Source organism: Equus asinus, chromosome 7 (genome assembly GCF_041296235.1).
Source record: "Equus asinus isolate D_3611 breed Donkey chromosome 7, EquAss-T2T_v2, whole genome shotgun sequence".
In the NCBI taxonomy this organism is placed as follows: Eukaryota; Metazoa; Chordata; class Mammalia; order Perissodactyla; family Equidae; genus Equus; species Equus asinus.
Genome location: NC_091796.1, coordinates 36358232 through 36381547, shown reverse-complemented (window position 1 = coordinate 36381547; position 23316 = coordinate 36358232). Strand labels below are relative to the sequence as shown.

The 23316-nt window shown below is 45.9% G+C and overlaps 1 pseudogene; it reads left to right on the top strand.

Moving 5' to 3' along the window:
* Positions 1-19234: 19234 nt before the first annotated feature.
* LOC106845806 (large ribosomal subunit protein uL11-like) lies at positions 19235-19833 on the top strand (annotated as a pseudogene).
* The last annotated feature ends 3483 nt before the right edge of the window (positions 19834-23316 follow it).

Sequence of the window (23316 nt, the reverse complement as noted above, 5' to 3'; positions counted from 1 at the left end):
TATGGACAAAGGACTTGAATAGACATTTCTCTAAAAAAGACATACAAATGATCATCAGGTATATCAAAAGATGCTCAACATCACTAATCACCAGGGAAATGCAAATCAAAACCACATAAGCTATCACCACACACCTGTTAGGATGGCCATTATAAAAATAAATAAATAAATAAGCGTTGGCGAGGATTTGGAAAAATTGGAACACTTGTGCACTGTTGGTGGGAATATAAAATGGTGCAGACATTATGGAAAACTGTATGTAGGTTCCTCTAATGATATGATCCATCAATCTCATCCCTGGATATTCATACAGAGGGATTAAAATCAGGATCTTGAAGAGATATTTTGCACTCTCACGTTCATTGCAGCATTATTCGCAATAGCCAACACGTGGAAACAACTGAAATGTCCACTGATGGATGAATAAAGAAAATGCAGTAGATACATACAGTGGAATGTAATTGAACCTTAAAACAAAGAAGGAAATTCTGTCATATGTGACAACAGGGATGAATCTTGAGGACATTATGCTAAATTAAATAAGCCACTCACAGAAGGACAAATACCTCATGATTGCACTGATATGAGGTAGCTAACGTAGTCAGGTCCACAGAAACAGAGAGTAGAATGGTCATTGCCTAGAGCTGGGGCAAGAGGGAGGTGAGGAGTTCTTCAATGGGTATAAAGTTTCAATTGTGCAAGTTGAGAAAGATCTAGAGAGCTTCTGTACAACATTGTGTTTATAGCGAATAATTCTCTACTGTACTCTTAAGGATTTATTAAGAAGGTAGATTTCATGTTATGTGTTTTTACCACAATCACAAAAAGGTCATCACACCACAATCCAAGTCTGACTTCATGAAGGCGATGGGAGAAGATTGGGTGGAACCATCCTAGATTAGTTTAAGGAAGGTTCTACAAAGCCGTAGGGAGTCCTTGAGACAAAGTCCGTGGATTTAGAATATTAGGAGTTGGAGCCCTTAGTCATTTATGTTCCCTGTAAGTCCAGGAGGAACATTCTCATGGCTGCCATAGCAAGGAAGGAGAGGGAAGGGGGGATTCTGAGGACAGTCCCCACTGCCTCCCCCAGCTGGGGAACTTTGAATGCTGGCTGACTTCCTCCTTGCCCCTTTGAAAAATCACCTTGCGGCATGAAGACGACCTAGTTACTAAAGCTGAAACCCAATGGCCTTAGCTGCCTGCATCCTTCCAGCCTCTGTGAGCCTCTCCTGAGGTTCCTGTTTGGGGGCGCCCCAGCCGAGTACTGTTTCTTTCTAACAGTGTGGTTGCTGAAGGCATGCACCATGCTCAGGAAGGAACAACCCCAGAATCCTGCCATGAGGAGACTACACCTGGCTCTGTGCTGGAAGAGAAGGGAGAGGAGGTCTAGGTACTGAATTTGGTTCTGGGATTCTTTCTCTCAGCTCCCTGAGCCGGTCCCATAGGACATGATTTATCCCCTTTTGGATCTCAACATTTCCCTCTACCTGTCTTGTCCTGCCTTTCCTTTGGACCACTTCTGATGCCTAGGAACAGGGATCATGCATTTATCTTCTCCTTCTTCCCCACAGGGCAGGACACAGAGCCTTTCCCTTCTCTTCCTCCCAACTCAATCCTTGCCCTGAAGGCTTCCTTGAATCCATTTCCAAGAAGCATTTGTGGTTTACTTCAACCAAAGCTCATCAGCCCCATGGCTCTTGCAATGTGAACTGATGACACAGGGTCTGGATTGTTGTCTAATTGCTTCCCTGTGTATTTTGTCCTTTCATTTGACAGGGAGCTCTCCTGGGAATCTGTTCTTTATCTCTGCCAGATTGTCCAGCACATGATAGGGCCCCTTTTACATATAAGAAACTTCAAATGAACAATCAACAGGACCTCAGGGGTCAGGATCAAAACTGATGATTACCTTTGGTGTCTGATTGGGAGAATTACATTGCCTCTGGTAGCAAGAGAAACCTCTGGAAGCAAAGCTAGTTTTAGGGGAAGATGGTAGCATTTTCAACACAAGGAGCTTGAGAAGCATGGAACATGTAAGTGGAGAGTCTTACAGCAAAATGGGAGCTGGGGCTGCAGATGCAGGAATCATCATCATAAGCTGGAGATTTTTACTCTTATCAACACATGCTTACTCAGCGTAGCATAGAAGCACTCTCAAAACAGTTGGGAGCATGTATCAGGCATAAAATCTCTCCTCAGAGAGTAGCTAATCTCTGCAGAAGATGAAACATTGGTGTGCTACACAATAATCTAAGATTATTTAAATAAAAGTCCCAGATAACAGTGGAGGTGATGTATAGTCCAGTGCATAGTAGTTGACAAGTGAGAGATACAACCAGTAAGTTCTATTTGTTCCAAAGAAGGGAAACATTTTAGGGTGGGGAAATCCAAGGTACAAATTTATGCTGAATCTTTAAAAATGGGAGAGGAGAAGAGAAAATCCCACGTGAGTGCAATTTATTAGCAAAATGGGAAAGTAGGAGTGTGCAAGTCAATTTCGGACATATTCAGAAATGTTGAGGAGATTCCAGTTATAAGGAGATTCCAGGATTAGGCTGTAGTTACACCAGGGAGACTCACCTATCTGACTTTAACATACCTTTGCAAGAAGTGGTATGATATAAGGCAAGGGTGCTGGGACCAGAAGCCATGGGTCTTGGCTCTAATCCTGATTCACCACTTACTAGTGGTGTGACCTTGAACAAGACATTTAATCTTCCTGAGTCCCTGTGTCTCATCTGTAAAACCAATCCGTCTCTGTGTTAAAGGGCTTTTGTGAAGATCCAAAGAGAAAACATTTGTGATAGTCCCCCAAACATAGCAGTTAATGAATGTTGGTTGTTATCATCATTTCCGACCTCTTTAATATACACAGTTCCTTTTTCATTCTCTGAATTCCTAAGATCACTTAATGCTTTTTATCACTCATTTTGACCTACCTGTACCACCTGTTATTATCTCTTAATTGCTTCACGAATTTGTAGGAGCTTCCTAATTAGATAAAAAACTCACTGTGGGCAGGGGCCTTATCTCAGATATTCACTAAATGCTCAGAGTATTGTGGGCACATACTAGGTGCTCAAAATATTGTTGCAATGATTGATTTCTATATCCACAAGGACCAAAATAATCCCAAAAGATTTCCCAAAGGAAGTAGATCTTGCGGTTGACATTGATGGATGGGTAAGTAATGACAGGTAATGTTCAAGGGGCAGGATGCCCAGTGATGGGAATGATGTGAACATACTGGCAGATTTTTTTTACTTTCCGGATGCCTGATTCCTCTAGAACATTCTATCAAGTTTTCAAGTCATTTATCACCCTGGCGCTTTGTGAGAAAACCAAATAAAACAAAACCAAAAGAGAAAATATCCATCCAGCAGCTGGACAGCTCAGTTATTTTTAGGGACAGGAGGAGAAGCAGTATTTGGGACTCAGCAAAACATCCCACTCAGTTTGGGGTTGACCAGTACCTGGAAATGCACAGGTCTAAGCATTTTCTCAGCTGTAACTCTCCAGCACACATGTATTTGAAGGGAAACTTAATCCATCTGTTTCTAATTCATTTACATTGAACTCAACAAAAAAGCTGTTGACACGTTCCTTTGCACATTCAAGTTCTCTATGGGTTTTCAGGAAATCCCAATAAATTATTGAGTTCTTTTTGCTATCCCAGCATTGTTGGGTTTCCTCTTCACTGGGAACCCAGGGAGAGCAGAGAATGCTCTGGATTGGAGTCATTCCAAACCTGCAAAGCTCTGCTCTTCCCTCATGGAGTCTCAGTGGCTCCCAGAGTATGACCAGCTTGGAAAGAGAACAAAATAAAAGGTATCCCCAAGGTCTCAGATCTCCTCCCCCTGCTCCTAGTAGAGCCTAAGGGATGGCCCTGGAGAGGGAGAAAACTGCTTTAGGGACAATATGGCCATTAGACTAATTATAGGATAAAGAGAGTTTTAATTCTAGATACCGTGTGACCTTGGGCAAAACACGTTCCTTTTTGTTCTTCAGTTCCCCAAAATATAGTAGGAGAATGATATTGCAATTTTTGATCCACCTCCTAGAGATGGCTTGTGTGGTTGGTGTGTGGTTTATGACTTTTGAAACAAAAATACCATGTTATTTCTCAGATACCCAGATGGCAGTTCTGACCCCTTTGAGTAGAGTGTGTTCTGGGTAACCTGTGTCTAGCACTGGGCATGGACAATGCTGGATTGCCCATCCTCATTCTTTCTTAGGCTTGATGAAGGGTCTGGCTTGGCCGTGTAGCCCAAGTCCTGAGTGATGCTGACTGTTCCACAAAGGGCTAGGGTTGTTGATAGCTGAGGCCCCAGCCTCTCCATTCAACACACTCACTTTGGCAGGCTTGGAAGGAGATTTGTGTCCTTGCCAGCATAGACATAGCTAATACTTCATTGGAGGAGATAAATGTGTCCACTTTCCGGAGACCTGAAAGCTGAAAAGGAACTTGGGAGCTCATGACACTCCTCTCAATTTTAAATATGAGGGAAATTGAGGCTTCAAGAGATAAGATAATATGCCTAGCACTTACTGAACATAGATTTTTATGCCAGTCCTGTTTTGCGTGGTCATATTTAAACAGGACTGGATGGAAGATATTATTATCTGCATTTTGCATATGAAGCAACTGGGGTGCAAAAGAGACTGATAACTGGCCAAAGTCACTCAGTGAGAAAGTTATGAATTAGAATTTGAATTCAGCTCTGCTAACATCAAAGGTCAATTGACACCAAGCTAGCTTGTGAGGGAGCAGAACACAAAACCCTGGATCTCCCAGCCAAAGATTATTCTGAAAAGTAAAAGTTGAGTTGTACCTCCAGTGTGCATGCCTCTCCTCTATAGCACCTCCTACTTCTGGTCAATCCACCGAGGGATTGGATTCCTGGGGAGAAGAGTGCAGTAGCAGAGGTAGCGAGGGTTATGAGAGGGTCAAACAGGTGGAGAGGAAGCTAAACCTCCCACCTGAGGGCACTGTGCAGGGGTAGACCCTGTGAGTGGTTTCCAAAAATTCCAACATGACCACCATGAGAAAGCAAGAGAGCTGAGGTTTAGAAGCCAGCAGGCAGCAATGCCAGTCAAGTCGAAGAAGGACCACCATAGCACCATATCCTTAAAAGACACTTGTTACTTTCCATCTTTTCTATCCTTTTTGCCCCAACACATCAAGGGTAAAGAGGGGAGTAGGAGACGTCCTGAGAATAGACCAAGCTCCCCTTCTTATCTCCTCGTCCTTTGGGCCAGAGCCTGGCCAGTTGGGGGAAGGGAAGAGATGATGCCATATTGGATATATGATGGAGTTTTGAATAAGGCTCAGCTTATTGGTGCTTTTTAATGGTTGGAAGTGATTAGTTAGCAATGAGATATCCCTGGGTTATCATCAAGGATGGGAAAAGGGATTTGACAGGGCCTGTCTGAAAATAGGGATTGGGGAAAAAGCAAATCATTTCATGTCTGTGCCTCATGCGTTCCAACTGCTCAATGGGCTGATTAGCTCCCTCTCTTTTTCTATCCATCTGTCAAATGGAGGGAATATGAAAATGGAGTGTAGCCTTAGGTGAGATTCCTCCTGTCCTCTTGGGCACATTTTGCTTCTGTCTGTACTCCCTGGTTTTGGGAAGAAGAAAAAGACCTAGATACTGCCAGGTCGGCTATTCTTCCCAGATGAGCTACTCAGCACCAGAATGTCCAGACATGGAGGGAGAGAGAGAGATTGAGAGAGAGAGAGGACAAATGCCAGGGAGGGAAAGGGACAAGGTGTAAGAGACAGAGGAGGTGAGAAATGCAGCAAAGAGGAGAGAAAGAGGTGGAAGAGCAGGAAGAGGGGAAGGGAGTGGGGGAGGCAGGGAGAGGAGCAGAGTGAAAGGGCGAGAAGGGGGTGGGCCAGAGGCATGGATTTGGGGTCAGAGCTGGAGCAGCTTCCTGCCAGGCCTGCTGCCTCGCCGGCTGCTGGAACATCTGTATCCTGGTGGGGGTGTTTCCAAATGGAGCTACCACTTCCCTGGACTTCTTCCTGCACATTCTCGTGCCTGCCCACTCGTGCCCAAACAGCTAAATCAGCTCTGGACATGGGCAACGGGTGAGCAGTTGGGGCAACTCTGGGGTCAGCCAGGGGAAGAAGTGTTTACTCTCCGATGTCATGATTCCAGGCACAAGAGAAGCCGACTGGCTGCACCAATGCTGCCCTGACCTCCTCTTGAATAAATGAGTTTATAGAAAGAACATGGAAATGGGAGCCAGGGTCTCGGGGACGGAGTCCCTGTATGGTCTTGGCAAGCTGTGAGTCTTCCTGAGTGTCAGTTCCATCACATGTAAAACAAGGAGCTGAAGTCCTTTCTGATGATTTGGAGAAAGAAGATATTTCATACAATTGTATTTTAGCATTCTTTGCTACCTGGTTCCTGAGTTTGGACAGAGAGAGTTCAGGTGAAAGTTGAAAGCTGTTATTTTCTCCTCAATGGCTTTCGTCTTTCTCAGCATCTCAGGCCTGTGGTGGGCTCTGACCAGAGGGGTCCTTGCTGTGGTGCTCTTCCTGGGGGGTGCCAGACGGTTTCAGGTGTCAGGGCCAACCTTCAGCCCTGATAAGGAGGAAAAGCTTGTCCTCTAGGCATCCTTCACTTCTGTGGTGTCCTTTTAGTCTCATCCAGGGTCCCCCATCCTCGGGTGTCACTCTTGGGCATCTGCCCTACTCTATCTCTCAGCTGACAGATAATTAATCTCTGCAAAGCTGCCACTAGACCTGGAAGATTCTAACTGTTAATTGGATGAAAAGAGGTTCTTGTTTAGCTCTTCCCTTGGAAATCTCACTTGTAAAGGTTACCCTGGTCTTTCCCCAGATGGCTGTTGTCCTGGTCCTTCCTTTTCCTCCTCTGCCTCCTTCTTTTCCCTAATTCCTGAGGTACCTGAGGAAGATATTCTCAAGGATAAGAATCCTGGGCAGCTGAGCTAGTCTGGGCTACCTCGCATGGCCTCACTTCTGTGGGGTGGGAGGTGATCTCAGGAGACCCGCTCAGCCCCCTGCTTGGCTAGGAGGGGAAATCTGGGGGGTGGGGATGATGCCCAAACCTCAGTTCCTGTTGTTGGTCTGACCCTAGAGGGGCCTCCTAATTTACCTTCCAGGGCTGACCACAGGCAGACTGCTAGAGAAGTCATCATTGGAGCCCCAACCAGCCTTTGTGGAACCCTCCTGCCCTTGGGGGAACCCTCCTTCCCTCTGGCTTCCTACACTCACCCACCCTGCCAAGATCCTCTCAGGTGGGCAGTGACTGGGTAGAGTTAGGATGTGGCTCTCCCTGTAGCCTTACACGTTTATGAGGCTCTAAACTCAATTGAGGAACATCTCCTCCTGGGATTTCAGGCCTCTGTGTGTATATGGCAGCAGGTTTAGTTCATATCGCCCCTTGAAATGGCCTGTTTTTAGTCTCTTTCTAGTTTTGGTCTTCTCAAAGCTCTCCATGGACCCAGGGAGTTTATATGTGTCCTCAGATGAGCAGTGGGACTTGTGGGGAGACACTGGAAGGGAATGTCTGAACACTGAGACGCTCTAACAGTTGATCTCTGGAGAGCGGATCAACTGTGGGATTTTCTACCCCCAGGGGGCAGCGCAGGTTATACGTAATTAGATGCCACAGATACTTTATATGAGTTCATGGGATATAAATCCCAAACCCTAAAGTGGACCCACAAAGCAAAAAGGGGATTTCTATTTGTTGGACACTTACTGGGTGCCATTTGATAATTCATCTACTCCTCACAACCACCTTACTAGGTCACCAGTATTATATTCTTTCACAGGGGAGCACACGGGGGCTCAGAAAGATTATGACAATAGCCTAAGATCATACCCCAGAAAATGCCAGAGCAGGGATTTTTAGCCCTGGATTTTAAGAGGGACTTGGCATGTTTGGATCCTGACTGCCTTGGGGGCATGAGACATGGGGGACACCCAGACACCACCTGTGCCCTGCTCTCAGCAAACCCCCTTGTTACCTTCAAGTACAATTCTTGTCACTTTTCAAAGCCAGATCCAGACCCTGCCCTGCTGGAAGTTCCCCGATTCTTCCTTCTCACCTCCTTTCCTCTCCACCCACCATCTTGAGTCACTGCAGTGTGCACAGGAAGAACCAAGTAAGTTCATTCTCCCTGTGGACTCCTTCTTCTCTTGGGACCGGGAGCTCCTGGCTGGCCCAGATGGGGCTGCCGTGGTCCATGCTGTTGGAGAAACTGAGTGACTAGTGTAGCTAAGCCACAGGGACTTCTCCCGGGCTCCCATTTGCCTGGCTCTGACCTGAACTTGCTTTGTCTGGGGGTGGGGAGGGTCCCTCTCCTGGAAGTGCTTAGCTGGATCCTCACTGAGGAGAGCAGAGTGCAGAGGAATGGCCTGTCACCAACATGGCCTTAAGCTGCCACAGACAGGCCTGCTATCAGTCCAGCATCCCTGTCCTCGACACCAGTGAACTTGCCAGTGTTCCTTCCTTTACCCTCATGTATGTGGCTGATCTCCCTAGGACACGGTGCTGGTAGATAAATGGGGTCATATTCACTATAGCCACCTGCTGACATTCACAAATGTCTTCCTACCAAGATTCTTAGCTTCCTAGATAGCATTTCACACGTCTTTTCCTATAAGTCCAGTTACTGACTCCACTCACTGGGCACTGCTGTCACTACTGTTGAGTACCATGCTTCCTCTGGGCACTGCAGCTTCCTCTGCTTGGAGCCCCAGGTCCCATTTTACCCGTCCTGTCCCACACATGACTGCAGTCTGCCACTGGGCACCACTGCTGCTGTGGCCACCTCCTCCACAAGCCAGGTGACACAGGAGATGGAAGATGTGTGGAGTCAATATGTTAGAAGATGCCACCCTACTCCTCTCTCTGACATGCTTTTGGTACCGTCACAAGTATAAGCCTGTGCTGTGATGCCTGGCAGCATTTTTGGTCAGGTGGCTTTTTCTAGATTTTACTTGTAGCCACTTTTCCCCTTAGATGTGAGACATAGCAAGGCAGAAAGGAACACGTGAGGGACCAGGATCATGCTGCCCTTAGAATGCGCTTTCTCCACCAACCACTATTGCGCTGTTCCTGGGCTGAGCTTGGCTTCCTGACTCTTGAATCTTTTAAGAGAGTCTTCTGCTGGGAAGCTGCTCTGGTGACATCTCCCCTCCCCTCCAACCAGCGAAATCCTACTTCTCCCTCCAGGCCCAGCTAAGCTCCCGCCACTTTGGGAAGCTTCCCTTGATTATTCAGTCCTTGCACCATAGGGCTCCTGTCCAGCTCCTGTAGCCCTTAGTCAGAACCACAATCAAGATGCACAGTCATGTGACTATCTTACCCCTGTTATAGATGGAATGATTGTGTCCTCCCAAAATTCGTACGATGGATCCTCATCCCCAATGTGACAACATTTGGAGTGGGGCCTTTGGGAGGTGAGTAGGTCATGAGAGTGGAGCCCTCATGAGTGGGATTAGTGCCCTTATAAAAGAGCCCTAGAGAACTCCTATGCACCTTTCACCTTATGAGGACACAGCTGTGAATCAGGAAGCAACCTCTCACCAGACATCAAATCAGCCAGTATCTTGAACTTGGACTTCCAGGCTCCAGACTCTGGGCAATAAATTTCTGTTGCTTATAAGCCACCCAGTCTATAGTAATTTGTTATAGCAGCCCAAATGGACTGAGATAACCCCTACGTTGTTCTCTACCTGGTGTCACCTCTCCCTGTCTAGACTGGGTGCCCCTGGAGGTCTTGGAGTATGTAGTTTGCTTCTCTTGCTACTCGAATAGCACTCACTGTTTGGCTGGTGCTCAGCAAACCTTTGATGCCTGAGTGAGTAAAAGCAAGAACGTGGTTGATGTGGGGCTGGGCGGTCCCTGTGGCCCAGCTCCCTCCAGTGATTAGCCCCTTCCTTTGTGCTGCCCTCAAATCCTGACTCGGTTAATTAAGATGCAATGAGAAGTTTGGGGAGCTGGCAAATTCTGTTTGCAGCCACACTCTGTTCCGTCCTACCCTCGTCCCCTCAGCCACTGGGTTGGCAGCCCTGCAAGCCGAAGTGCCTGCAGGTCCCTTCCAGGTGTTGCCTCCCCACCTCCAAGGAGGAAGATTTAGTCGGACGGATTTTGGTGAACGTTTAAAACCCGCAATAAATAACAAAAAATTCAGCCTACCATTCTGCATATTTTATAACTCAGTCTAATAAAGAAATAATCCAAGATGGCACCTGCTAAGAAAACTTAGTTTATTGAAATATGACTGTAATATAGAAAAGATGGCTAATGCACTAGGCTGCGAGATATTAATGCTCTACACTTCAGCTGGTGTGTTTAAAAGAAGTCTCTCATGTATTTTATTTTATTTTATTAGGAGCCATATCATTAGCTTTTAAAGACATTGTGAGTGAGAGAAGAAAAGAGATTTGAACTATTAAAAAAACCCTCAGCAACTCAACCTGCCTCTCTCCACAGATGAAATAAACAAACCAAAAAAAAAAAAAAAGGTTTTTTTTCATAAACATTTTTTTTTCCAGCTGGGATATTAGGACAGTATATTAAATTCCCCCAAAAGGAGGCCCTAGAACTATTTACATAATAATGTCTCCACTGTGGTTGTGACAGATGGGCTTCACTGACGCAGACATACTGTTAGGGGCTTAGCAATAGATTAAAAAAAACCACCACAATACTGTGTAACATAATAAAAGTGTATTGTAATGTACATCATAACTTGTGGCCAAGGTTAAATTTGCAGTCGGAGTATGAAAGTCGTATTCCATTATACAAAATAGATGTTACACGGAAAAGCATTAAAGATGAGTTGACTCAACCATTTATTTTTAGTTTATATTTTATTCTATTTTCCTTGGCCCTATTTATGCAATATTTTTTTAATCATATGAAATGACATCGTTATGTGCCCCCTACCCCCACCTCAGAGTGAGGGGCAGCCTGGGATCTACAGACTTCCTTAGCTTTGTGGATTCATGTTTTAAAAGGCCCTGAGATTTTGCTCTACTGGAAAATGGCTGTTTGTGTGTTTCTTTTTTTTTCTTTGTCCAAAGCTTCTTGCTGGAGACGAGACCAGCAGTGTCCTCTGGGGATAGCCTCCTTTGGTGTATGGGGAATATTTGGAGACAAGCTATAGTTCTAGAGACTTTCCCCACCCTATCAAGAGGCGACGTGGACATGAGAGCAGACATGAATGGGAGCCACCCCATGGAGGATAGACTGTGAACGCTTTGCTAGGCGATCTTGCCTATTTTGTCCACGACTTGACCATTGATTTCAGCTCAGTGGTCCTATCCCTCTGAATGCACCCTATGTCCACCAGCATGCGCTCCAAGGCATTGGGTGAAGGAGGAGTAATTTCTAGGGTGAAGATCTACTGAGGACATTTCATCCTCGTCTACTGCACTGAGTCTCCAGGTGCCTTTCAGTGCCAACAGAACGGAGGATATTTTTTATGCATCATATAGGACAATAGAATTTTGGAGCCACAACAAGACAATTATGTAAATAACCCTCCATGTTTCTTATTCATTTATCTGTAAAACAGGAACCCTATGGTTCCGACTTCAAGAGGGTGATTATGAGGTTTTTATGAAATAATATAAAGGGTCTAGCACATAGTAAGTACTCAATAAATGTTAGATATTTCATATTATGGTTATAAATATGATCTCACTTAGAACTGATCTTCTGAAGACTAAAAAGGGTGATTGAAGAACCGTGTGATTTCCCCTTTCTGAACTCTTTCTCTTTCTCTCTCCAGGTCTCTATTTCAGGCCAGAGATTAACCCCTCCTTTCATTCTTTATGGATATTTTTTTGTATTGGTTTATTCTGTTCCACCCTCTTATTTTCTGCATGTCCAATATTACCCATTATTGGGAGCTCTACTGAAATCTCCTCCCTTCCCTGGACTAGCTGTTTACTCCTCCAACTTGACAAGCTCTGGCCTCCTCTGAAACCCAGAGCAACTTATATCTGCTCATCCATTTGGTGTCAATTTGCAGGTGGAAGTTCGAGAGAGCAAAATCCAGCTTCTAAGAGGAAGAACTCTGAAACAACAAGAGATATTTGTAAGCAGGGAGCTCCGTGTTACCAAAAGGTTGAGGCAGCAGCTGTGGGCCTTTGTGGATGCTGAAGGGGAGATCGCAGAGTTCTTGGAGGCCAGCATTGCAAGTACTCTAAGAGATCGACTAGTCCATGCCTCACCCTTAAAATAGGAGGATAGAGGAAACTGAGGCTCAGGTGGACAGGAGGCTGCTCTACCAAGGGTCTCACAGTTCAGCAGTGACAGAGCTGGCTCTGAGCTTCAGGTGGTGGTCGGTTCCCCTTCCCACCATGCCACAGAGGCTGTGTCAAGTGTGGGAATTAACTGAAAGACTTCTACATGCTAAGATAAAAAACTATCTACTGTTGTCTTGAGGTTTTTTATCTGTGATTATTTGGTTTTGCTTATCGATGAGTGATCTTTTTTATTATATACTCAATGAGGGCAGGACTATATTAACCGCTTCTATGTACACAGTCCATGTAGCACACAGGAGGACAAATTCTACCAACAGGTGGTCAGTTACTATTTGTTGACCCAACCTAATTGGCTCTAAACTAGTCTGATTTAGTATCTTCACCTCGGTCAAAGCCAGCCACCCTGTAGAAGATTTGAGCTTTCATAGAGAGCATAGCCTCTCAGTACTCTATGGTATCTTTGAAAATTTTAAGGCATGACTTTAACTAGGGGTCCTCTCTTGGGATGTGCAGGAAGACAGGCATTACAGAGACCCACAGCCCAGGTGGTGAGCCTGCCAGGGAATTGACTCTGGGCTTGCCCAACTGGGGACGCTGAGTGTTCCTGTGCTGGGGCTGAACATCAACTCTGGGAAGCCAGAGAAGCTGACTGCTAGGGACACCTTTTGGGAGGAAATAAGCACCATTTTCTAGAAAGACTCTATCCTGAATTCTTATTGCTGCAAATAATGAGACTTCAAGCACCATTTGAACACATGGCTACCTGCATGGAGTTGTTTGAAAAGTACTGGAAAAGCCCTATTGTCCACATCAGTGCTGCCCCATAGAAATATAATGGGAGTCACAAATGCAAGCTGCATATGTAATGTAAAATTTATTAGTAGCCACGTTAAAAAAAGAAACAAGTAAAGTTAATTTTATTAACACATTTTTACTTAATTCAATATATCTAAAATATTCTAATTTCAACATGCAATCATTATGAAAAATTATTAATGAAATATTTTACATCCTTTTCTTCAGACTAAGTCTTTGAAATCCCATACTTATTTACAGTTAAAGCATATCTCAGTTGGGATCAGCCATTTTGGAAGCGCTCATTAGCTCCAGGTGGCTGGTGGCCACCATATTGGATGGAACAAGCCTCAGTGATCTCTCTCTCCTAAAACTCTGCCATTTGGACAGGGGGAGGAGAGTGGATTAAGGGATTGTTACTGTTCTAACTCAAATCTCCTTTTAAGTGTTCATATTTTAATTCCTTATCAATCTATTGACCTCTAACAACAGTTATCAAATTTCTAAATCTCTATCCAATGGGGCTGAAGTAGAAATACGACCAAAGATTAAGCACTGTGGATGGGGTTGTGGGTATCAAGGCAGTTAGAAGGCTGCTGGAGGGACAGCACCCAGAAGGCACTCAGTGAGAATAAACCATTGAGACGGGGACGTGAGTGGCATCAAGAAAACGCCCTGACATGTGCACAGTGAGAAAAGCGTAGGATCTGTGGGGTCAGGACTGGCTGGCTGGGTTCCCTAGCCCACCTATGTGACTTTAGGGTAAATCACCAATCTCTCTGAACCTCACCTTCCTCATCTGCAACATGGGGATAACAAGCCCATTCCTGGTTTCCTCAAAGGGGTATTGTGAGGCTCCAATTGTATGATTCACAGGAAGTGACTTTGTGTAAACACTGAAGTCCTCAGCTCCTATAAATTGTCAGCCATTCAATTGCGAGTCATCCAGCAGGGCTGCTACAGTTAATTCAATGGAGGCAGGTTTTATTAGGGGCCCGGGCTTAAGCCAAGGACTGTAGCGGAGAAGGAGATGTCAAAGAGGGAAGCAATCTGTAGTAATCTCCTGCCTCAGTTGGAGAGACAAAATCCAGATAGAAACAATTAGAAGGCAGAATGTAATTCCTATGAAGTGGTTCGCACAGACACTCGGAGGGGGAGACAGCGGAGAGTGTGCAGTATCGGGCAGGGGATCAGGGAAGGTCAGTTGCGGGGTGGGGAGGCACCCCAGCAGGATGCAGAGAGTTTGAGGAGGCAGAGTAGGAGAGGAGAGAGTGTTTCTGGTGGAAGGCACAGCACAGACAAAGGCCAGGAGTGGGAATGAAAAGCCAAACCCTGGGGGTAATGAGAAACCTCCTGACTAGGACAGAAGAGAAGAGCAGAGAGGGGTAGCCTGCAGGGGTCCCTTCCCTGCCAGCACCTTTCCCAAGGCACGAGAAGTCAGGCAGAGACCAAACTTCTGATGCTCAAGTCTTATGTCTTGCCCTGAAAGTGGGTCACCCACTGTAGAGGAGACCAGCCTGCCTGAGATAAATATGAAATATGACCACAGCCACGGTGGGGATGCTCTGATAATCACCGGGACGACTCTGGGAGTTCAGAGAAAAGGAGCTCTCATCTCAGACCATCTCTGCTGCACATGCTTGCCTCAGGAATAAAGCTGGACAGAGGCCCCACAAGGAGCAAAATCGTCAGGCATTTCCAAAGGTTCCAGGGACTTCTGGCTTTCGAACCAGCTCTTTAATATCAGTTTAATATTTAATGTCAGTTTTTTAATATCAGAGCGTTTTCCATCATGAATTCACATAGTTTTATACACACACGCAATTCAGACTCTGCCTGCATGCGCTGTAGGTGCCCCTTCATTCCCTCAGCAAGCACACAGATGTCCTCGGTCAACAGGCACACATGCGTGCACATTCACACATGCACACTCAAAACCACGCAAGCCTGGGGAATATGGAAGACAGAGATGCTTTCATTTGAGAGCAGTGAGTGAATGAAGACTCAGGGCTGAGCTGATGTAAAATTGTTAATCAGACACCCAACAAGTAGCTGTAGAAGTGACACCAGGGGCATACTTGTCCTCTTTTCTTTCCTCTCCTGTCAATTCTCCATCAGTTTCAATATCCTTCAAGCTTTGGGATCCTTGCTTGCCTGTCGCTTTCTCTCCATCCTTAGGTATACTGTTTTTAAGGATTCCGTTGGGTCTAGGAATGTGGAATTTGGAAAAGGCCAAATTACCTTTGTAATTTGCTCTGGTAGTTTGATGGGAGGATGGAAATTCAAAAAGTTCCCTCTGCTCCAGGAATCCTCTGCGCTGACTGTACTATCTCTAGCTCCTTCGCTGAACTACTCCTGCCCTGAAAAGATGAACAGTTGTATCTGGATTTGAATGATGTGCTATTTTCTAGTGATCTTTTTTTGAGGCAGAAAACTCCAGCAGGCCATTTTCTTCTTCCTTATATATTCCTTATATTTAGTATAGAATTGAGCCCAACTTAGTAAGTACAGGATAGATGGATGGATGGATAAATACAAGATTGCCAGTTTACAAAATAATCCCATTTGCCGGTCAAATCTTGATCTTAAACCCTGCCCAAGGATCCGAAATGAAGTCCTGTTTTTGTCCAGAGGTCCAACACCAACCAAAAGATGGCAAACTCAATTCCAGACAAATTTAGTCCCAACTCTGACTCTCACTGCCATGATGAGAGGCGGACTGAGCCATAAGCACCACCGCAGGTGAACCGAAGCCACCCATCAAAGGCAGCCTGATGCAAGAGTAGCTCCAGCAGTGCTGGAAAATTAAGGGCCATGGAACACTTGACTAATTCAGGAGCAGAAAATGTGCCATTGACTAGTGTCCTCTGACACTCGTGCTTCTTGGGGTTCTGCCTTGCCCACTGGCCGATGCATTCCCCAAGAGCGAGGAGTGAAGTCTCCCAGCCTTGAAGTCACAGCTGGGTTCCAGGGATTTCTCCAGCCTTGGAGCAAAATTTCACCTCCAAAATTAGAGTCTGATTACTTTGCACCAAAGTAGGAGGACTATATAGACCCCAGGGGTCCCAGTGACTACAACATTATCACTTCAATATTCGGGAAGGGAAACTAGCATATACTGTGTGCTGTCTACATGCCAAATATTGTGCAGGTCTTCTCAAATACGGTAGTTTGCTTAACTTCGATGACAACTTCATGACTAGGGATTATTTTCGATAGGATTGAGCCTCCACGAGGTAAGCAGCTCACTGAGTGTCACACAAATGGCTGTCAAACACCCAAACCTGACATCTTTGCCCTGCACCCATGGACAGACTTTGGATGGAGAATGGAATGGACTGAACTGATATAAAATATAGTGGAAAGCACAGGACAGATTAGAATGGGATTAGACTGCATTTCCACATTTTCCCTTTTTTCTTCCCCAAGAAGGTCTGGTAAATTCCTCCCACACTGAAGTGGGACAGCTCAGTGCAGATGATTTGCATCTCGAGGGAGTTAAGTAGTTTGAAAGGAAACATCTGCAGTGGTGGAATGTCAGGCACCTAACAGGGGGTGAGAGGACAGCAGCAGGCTGGGGCAGAGAGGTCCTAAGGTCTTGAGAGGCTGCCCTGCATTTTGAGCCTGTGCATAAGGCTGATTGCTCCTGATTATCTCCCTCCTCTGCCAGGCCCACTTCCCTCTGCCCTTTCCTGTTGGGCTCCTCTGCTTTCTTGCTTTCTTTTCAGGACTCCAAGTTGCTAGGCAACTCGGATCTGGAGCTGAGGTCCTCACTGTGGCAGCAGCCTCCACGCAGGGTCCGGGGTTTGATGGAGCTGGTGATTACAGGTGTCTGTGTAGAAAGGAAGACAACAGCAACAACCTCCCCTCACCCCCGCTGGTCACCTCCCAGAGACAGAGGAAATGAGAGGTCTGGGCCAGGGAACAAAGCTTTGCTTAGGCCATTTGCCATCTCCCCTTCCTGTTCCGCTCCCTTTCCCCCAGCAGGACTTCCTTCCGTGTGGGCTTAACTTTCCAAGCCATGTACAGGGGCCCTGGTTGGGGGAAGGGGAGTGCCAAGCCCCTCTGTAGCCAGAACCGGGGGAGGTGAGAGCTTTATGTGCCTCTGGTGTGCTTAGACGGTCCCCGGTAAGGGATGAGTCTGTTTGTGGTTGGCGCGAGGTAGTCTCTGGGACCCAGAGGGGCAGCGGCAGTGCCAAAGAAATGAGTAGAGATGAAAGTCAGGACAGCTTCAGAGGCACTTCACACCCATTCTCCGTGCTGGGGAGTCCACGAGCAAGGAAACATTCAGTATCTCACCACACAGAACTAATATTTATACCGAAGGAGACCGTCAGCAAACAATAGACAAAGTTACTTTAGATAGCATTTTTGACCCTTCCTTTCCAGAAGAACTGTCCGACTCAGGGTTGGGAGTGCCCTGGGTTTCCTTTAAGCAGCTTGAGCCTTTGTAGGAGCCCATCACCGTGGCATTTCGGGGTACAGCGCCTTCCTGGTTACAGAAGTGTTTCTAAGCTGGGGAGAGAGGAGGTGATCTGCCAGGACCCCCACTGTGCTGCCCCATGCTCTGTACAAGCCCTGTGGAGGGGAGGGGGTGGGGGGGGGGGGCTGGTGGCCCTGCCCAGGCTGAACTAGCCTCCTGATTGAAAGTTGCAGCTGTCAGTCCAACAGAACTGCGGGGAGAGCATGTGATCTAGTGATTGATTTGGCCAATCAGACCTCAGTGATTAGTTAAGGAGGGACATGTGATCTATGGTTAGCCAATTAGAGCCCACCCCTGCACTTTGCATAGGAGGAGCCCTTTTTCTGCTGGAGTGGCCAAGCTGGTGGGATGTGAGCATGGAGGGAGCTGCTGTGGGTGGTGTTTGCTCTCTTTGAGGTGGATGCAGCCAGACCAGAGGAAATCAGAGCCAGGCAGAGAAAAGAGCCAGTTGGGCCAGAGGCCAGTGCACCTTTGGACCTTTGAGTTTCATAAGCTAATATATTCCATTTTATTTTATTATTTCATTTTGTTTTGTTTTATAATGCTACTTGTATTTAAGTAGGGTTAAGGCTCAGTAGGGTTTCTCTATTCATGTAACTTCATCCCTTCTCCCCTCCCCCGGCCCGTTACTGCCCAAGTTTCCAGAGCTGTCCTCTAGACTAAGGAGTTTTTCCTTAGTTGAAGCTTCAAGTTTTAGGCCAGGGGGCGCCTTATTCCCTCTTCTTTCTGTCAAAACATGCCTGTCCCGTGTTCCATCTCTCAGGGCCCTGCCCTTTTCTAGGAGTCATTAGATTAAGTTATAGTAGGCCATTGATGGCTAAAAATTGCTCTGGCCGTCACTCATCCTCTGTGGCATTGTTATATTTGTGCTGCAGTCCTTTGTGCCGTAATCCATGGGAGTGGACCCCGAGGGGTGGGAGTTCAGGCACTGTGGTTGGCTGCTGAAGGGCTGATTTCATGAAATGCTCCTCCCGGTGACTCTTTAGTTCCTTGGCTGGATGTTCAGTTCCTCTGCCTGTGTCCGTGGCTGAGGGCCAACTCTCCTGGCTCACAGTGAAATGCCTGGGCCTCTACCACCGCGAGGAGGTCACGTCCTTCTCATAGAAGGAGGGAGAAATGTTCTGAAGGGAAAGCTTTTGCAAACAGGCATCCACTGAGCCTCAGAGTCCCGAAGTGGCCTGGACGAGTCAGTGACCTTGCAGGATATCACTCTTCTCGTTTGTAAAATGGAGGTGTTTTGTGAGCTGATCCCCAAGTCCTCTTCCAGCACTGATGTCTTGGATGGGGTGTCTGTGACTCTGAGCCACCTGTGGGCCTTCATGTTTTAGACTGAAAGAGTCCCCTCAGGAGCATGAAGCATATTTAAATGGATACTTTTCACAGTCCATTTGTGTTTCACACTCCATTCATAGTTTTCTTGCTCCCTTCTGCTGGTTTCAGGCTTGTTTTGCAACTTACTCATATTCTTTCCATTCAGGGCAGCAGGTGGAAAAGAAAGAAGCTCAACTTCAACAATTAGGACACCTGGGTTCCAGTCCCAAAGTGGCCACTATCCACATAGCTGACACCTTGAAAGAGGTCCCCACTCAGGATCTCTTTTCTCATCTGTAAAATGGGAATAAGACCCTTTTGCTTCATTGACAGAGTTGATTGTGGCTTACAAGACACATTACATGAAAATGTAACAAAGAGATATGGGCTATCTAAAAATATCAGGGAGCTATTGGCTTTTGGCTTGGAGGAGGCCAACATGCAACTTTCTTCAGTTATTCTGCATCAGGGTTCATCCTATACCAGCTGCCTCTGCCATTCCACCCAAGTTTGACCCCAAAAAGATTAAAGTTGTGTACCTGAGGTGAATCTGTGGGGAAGTCAGTGCCATGTCTGTCCTTGGCCCCTTGGGCTTATCTCCCAAACAGGTTGGTGATGACATTGCCAAGGCTGCAGGTGACTGGAAGGGTCTAAGGATTGCAGTGGAACTGACCGTTCATAACAGACAGGCCCAGACTGAGGTGGCACCTCTGCCTCTGCCCTGATCATCACAGTCCTCAAGGAACCACCCAGAGACAGAAGGAAGCAGAAAAACATTAAGCTCAGTGGAAATACCACTTTTGATGACACTATCAACATTGCCCAACAGATGTGGCACTGATGGTTAGCCAGAGAACTCTCTGGAATCATTAAAGAGATCCTGGAGACTGCACAGTCTGTGGGCTGCAGTGTCAACGGCTGCCACCTTCACAACATCATAGATGACATCAACAGAGATGTGGGGGAAGGCATAGTGAGTTAAGAACTGCAAAGGAAATAAAGGATAATTTGACAACCAGAAAAACAAAAAAAGACAAGGAAAAGTGTTGCATTTTGGTAATACACATAAGAAAACAGAGTTAGTCTTCTGTCAACCCCAAGGAAGCTAGTGGTGTAAAACTTTCTCCAACAATGAGAATTGAGATGGTGTCTCAGAGAGGGGAGTATATCAGCTCAGCCTCACACAGCGGGTCTCAGGACTGTGGTGCGGTCTATGGAGGAGCAGGAGGCCTTCCTCCTGGTGCTCTCTTGGCTTGTTCTCCCCGTTTCCAGGTTTGAGATTTGAGTCAGATACAAGGCAAATGCTTAGGCAAGGAAAAAATGTTTCGCCAGCTTGCTCCACAGGGAAAAAGAGTCCGTGATATGATATGAAGCCGAAAATAGAGTGCCTCAGGAAAGAGCTATCAGCCGCTGACTATCTTGTGGGGGGTGTGGGGGGCCTTCTCCGAGAAGATGGGAGTCGAAATGAGAAGTCGATGTTGGTTGCTGCCATGTCGTACTGCTGAGCGCAGACGCTCTGGGCTGAGATTTGGAATCCGTGTCACAAGAAAGGGGTCCTGCTGGAAAGGCTCGTTTAGCAGCACTTTCCTGCTGGGGTCTGTGGAACATCCTGACACAGTCCAGGGCTTGAACAAGGGCCAAGGATTTATCCAGAAACAGCAAGCCCAGTACAAAGACGATCCTGGATTTAGAACAGATGAAATGTACTTTGAGGGAGTTCAAAGAACGGGCACAAGCTCCCTGATGGCTGCTTGCTGGATATTTTGAGAGGCGACTGGGGCGTGCTTTCCCTCCCAGTTTCTCCCAGAGGTCTTTTCCAACACAGTTTCTCTCTGTTAGTATATTCCAGAGCTCGTGGGCTTGGAAGTCTTAATATGGAAATTCCTGCAGTGGTGGGAACGGACCTCTCCCAGTTGGGGTTTGCTAAAGCCAGTATTCTGAGGCTGTTAACAGAGATGATTAATTGTCACTAATGACGGTGATGGCGGCAGTAATGAGGTCAACCTGATTGGGTGACAAGAAGGATGGAGCATGTGGGCACATGGTGAGGATGGTGATAGTGATGGTGATGACAATGGCAGGGAGCTTGGTTTTAGAAATTTGTTGAGAAATCTAGGGAACAAACCTTAACTTGAACTTCATTTTCTTGTCTGGCAAAGTAGACTATGGGAAGAAAAACATCTACCTCTGGGAAAGGGAAAAAGAAAATCCCTTTTGTCTGTGGTTAGTTCTGTCAAATCAAATACTTGGTGTCAAGTATATTAAATATATTATACCATGGCATGGTTTTCTGGTGGGTTATCTGGTGAGCTCAGAACAGTGTACAGTAAGATACAAACTCAAGCTGATATTAATGGCCAGAAACAAACCCGTTAATACAAGGAAGAGCCAATTGTCCTGATTTTCCTGCGCTGACCAGTGTCTGGAGAGGAGGGATGAGAACAGTTAATCATCAAACTCTCCTTCAGGATCTGAGACAATCCCACTCTCTTTGAAGAGCATTTCCTGTGAGGCTGTGCTTGCTATAAGTCCTTCTACTTTCCTATTTCCACCCTTGAGTCACCACGTCCTTGCCTTTCCGAGTCACTGTGTCCAACGGGTGAGATAACAGCATTAAGGCAAAGGAACTTTGAGGTCCAGCTGACTCCTGCTCATGACATTGATGGCACCCCCAACAGCAAAGGACAAGTTAAGAGTCTCTGAGGCCTGGTAAAAGAGGGGAGTGACACTAGTTCCGGGTAATCCCAATTTCACTGATTACCAAAAACATAACAAATAAATGATGAAGCAAATTTAATCAATTATGATCAAGTAAAGAGATGTACTGGCAGCATCTACCAATTTTGGTGAGTTTGTAAAATGTAAGAAGTTTGATTTTAGAGTTCCTGGACTTCCTTTCCTTTCCTTTTTTCTTCTCTTTGGATATTCTCTGTGGATATTCTCTTTGGATAACCTCTGCCTCAGTCCAGGGACAAACTCCCAGGAACGCACTCACTCTGTAATGTTAGGGCAGAATAATAAGAGTGCTGCTTCTGCTTCTGTACACTGGGAACCTGTGCTCTCTTCCCAGGGGAGTTTTTCTTTAATGAAAGAGCCTGGAGGAGAAAATGCTTACCCCATGAGGGGATCTGAAATGGTGGATTAGCACAGAGAAGACACTTTCTCCTTCAAACCCCGCCACATAGGTGGTGCCATGTGCTAGGGTAGCTTAATGGGACTTAAGGGTCTGTCTATTATTTAGGGCTGTAGTTCTGTAGCTTGTATCCCTGTTGACTGAAGATCTGAAGAGAGCAGTGTCCTTCTAATAGGTTGGTTGCCAGAAGGCCCACGTTTTCCTAGAAAGTGGTTTATTCTTGAGAAAAGAGCACGCTCAGAGCCATCAGTTTCTTCATTGGCCCTCTTTCCTTAGCTCTTCTTTTTTAGTGAGTGAAACTTTTTGGCATGCTAGGTAGCTAGAGGTGTAACTGAGAGGGATTATGCAGAAGGAGACAAAGTTCAGAATATGTGTAGAAAAGATTTGCTTTGCTGGTTCTCTTAGGTCAGGAGGTTTTTAAGAGGACTCATTAGCATATGTAAGTTTGGAACTAAGGAATACTGTGATGTTTAGAACTCCCATTCTTTCATTCATTCATTGTCTTATATAACAAATATGCATGGATTAATTTTTATAAGGCCAAGGAATTTAGGACTGAAAGTGTTCCAGAGAGAAGATTTGGGAGGCAGCAAAGAAACAAAGGAAATATAAGTAAGTTATACTTATCAATTGTTATGTGACAAATCACCCCAAAATTTAATGACTTAAAATATAGCAATCATTTTGTTGTTATCATCTCTCAAAGCTCAAGGATTCACTAGGCTCAGCTAGGTAGTTCTCCTTCAGGGTCTCTCATGTATTTGCAGGCAGACAGTGGACAGGCCTGGAGCCATCGCAAAGGCTTTCTCACTTGCATATTGGTGGTTGTTGCTGGCTGTTGGCTGGAACTTCAGCTGGGGCTCTTAGCCAGCTGAACACCTACACGTGGACTCTCCATGTGGCCTAGGCTTCCTCACAGAATGGCAGCTGGCTTCCAAAAAAGAGCATCCCAAGAGAGCTGGGTGGAAGCACTATCCTCTTTTATTATGCCCTGGCCTCAGAAGTTACATAGCTCCGCTTCTGCTGTAGTTACAGATCTGCTCAGATTCAAGGGTGGAGAACATAGGCCCTGCCTCTTCCTTGGAGGAATGTCAATGCCACTTGTAATAAGAGCATGTGGAATAGGAGAATTTGTTTCAGCCATCTTGGAAAAGACAATCTACCATGGGTAAGGTAGATTCAGATATGAGTGGATCTTGAATGAAATCTTACTAAAGAATTCATACTTTCAAGCCTGGGATAATTAGTCAGCAATAAGAGTAAGCACATGAGCAAATGGGTGATTTATAACATAGATAATAACAGCTAAAAGGGTGTGAATGATGAGTAGAT